Here is a 2,060-nt window from a genome sequence, read left to right as displayed (position 1 = left end):
CAGATCAACCAACGGAAGAAATCAATAGAAGACAATGTAGCAACCGGGAAATCTCTAAACATCACTGATCACGGGCTAGAAGCCCTGGTCTGCGTTAATCAATGCCGGGGACCAATTTTTGGGATGAATATCTCCAGATCAACCGCTCCCAGAGCCCTATTCAAAATTCATCAACGGACTCCCAAACCTGCATGTACATGCAGACGACCCCTGGGGCTGACAGATGCCATCCAGTAGCCACCGAGGGGGAAGTCCCATGAGGGTCAACGACCCCTGGATTGGGCAAACCTGAAAACTGGGGAGTCACCAAAGTCTGCCAAGGACAGATAAAAAGCAGTGAAAAGTGACCCTCAGCGGCGCCCTCTTGATCTCCAACTTGACCAGCACCCGACCTGTCCAGCCAGAAGGATCAGCTGGCGACCCCCTTCTGGAGGATAACACCACGCTGGAAGAAGCCTCGACTGGCCATTGATGGCAGACTCCAGCGCCTGTGGGATAGGTATACCTGACTCTTGTAGCTTGCTACTGTGTGTGTGCACGCATGTGTGTCTGTGCTTGTGTGCACATGTGTATGTGGACCAGCCCCAAGGTTTATGATTTAACTTCATTACAGTGCTTCAATCCGCCTAATAAACCAGAATTTTTAAGGATCCCGAGTTGGACATTTGTAGCCAACACCTCTGCTGATCATCCTCCTCCTGCTCCCCCCAACCCTAGACTGGAACTCTGCCAGCCTGCAAGGGGAAACCCACTGTTCCCCACATTTTCTCCTTTAAAGGAGAAAATCTGGGTTTCACCGCATTTTTCCATGGTAAAACCCGGATCTCTGGTTATAAAGCTAGACAATGAAAATACCAACACAAGAATCTGATGTGGGCTAAATGGAGAAGGTTAGTTTCAATTAAGCAAATTTGATCATCCATCCTATATCACTACTGTGAGCAGTTAGTGACCATGTATAAATCCTTTTATGAGAAAGAGAAGAGAGTTTAAGACAAGAAATACCATATTTTATCATGTGCAACACATACCTTTCCCTCACAAATCAGCATTCAGAATTGGGGTATCTGTATTAACTGGGGAACCTGACTTTCTACCCGAGATTGATGCACACTGCTTTAATTCCTGCTCCGTGGTGCAGCAGCTGTTGCATTACCACTCAGGCAGCTGAGGGAGTAAGCTGACTTAATGACTCATTATTCTTCACTGCAGAGGTGTCAACAATTGTCTCTCCTTCTTGATGCTCTTGGTATTCCACTAAACTTTCTTAAGTCAATTTTGCTGTCTTCTATCTGCTCCCGGTCTCTCTCCTCATATTTCACAGCCTTGGAGACTCTTTAGATCTTTTCAGTTTCCTGCATCCACCCATGGAGATCAGTCTTCAGCAGCACACAGAGTTTGAGCTTTCATTAAAGGAAAAGGGGGCTGAGAGCTGAGAGCTCTGTTCCTACTCTAGGCAACCATAAGTCTGGAAAAAATATGTTCATGTTCACTCTGCCTTTCAAAAACAAAGTGAGTATTAAGTTCAGGGGCGTATATATGCACAAAGATACAGTATTCTCTAATAGGTTCATAGCTGGTAAAACACATAGCATCCAAACTTTGATTACTGGCAGGATAGACAGGAATATATACTTGAACCAATTTCACTTTTAGCTGCTCATCTTTAAAGTGTTACCTTAAAGAGATTTCCAAGCCCAAAACCTGCTGTTCCCTTCCCAGGACCTGGATCTTATACCATTTATAATATGGTATAAGCCCAAAAATAATCTGCTTCTCAAGATGTGCGCCATCAACACTACCAGCATCCCCATTTTCCTGACACTATAATCTTTGTTTGCCTCTTTCCCATCACTTCATTGTTCACTAGCACGTCTAGTCTCTGCTTATACTATAAGGCTCCATATTGTAAAATTCTATACATATTCACAATATCATTTAACTAACTCAGGCTATAGTTGCCAAGTGTGGAGATAAGGTACCATCACAGCTGTGATAAAAATCAACATTTTCCAACTGTTCCCTTAAGATGATATCTTATCTTCTAGAACCATTGGAGG

Source organism: Alligator sinensis, unplaced genomic scaffold, assembly GCF_000455745.1.
Source record: "Alligator sinensis unplaced genomic scaffold, ASM45574v1 scaffold599_1, whole genome shotgun sequence".
Lineage (NCBI taxonomy): Eukaryota > Metazoa > Chordata > Crocodylia > Alligatoridae > Alligator > Alligator sinensis.
Note: the sequence above shows the minus strand (reverse complement) of the source record.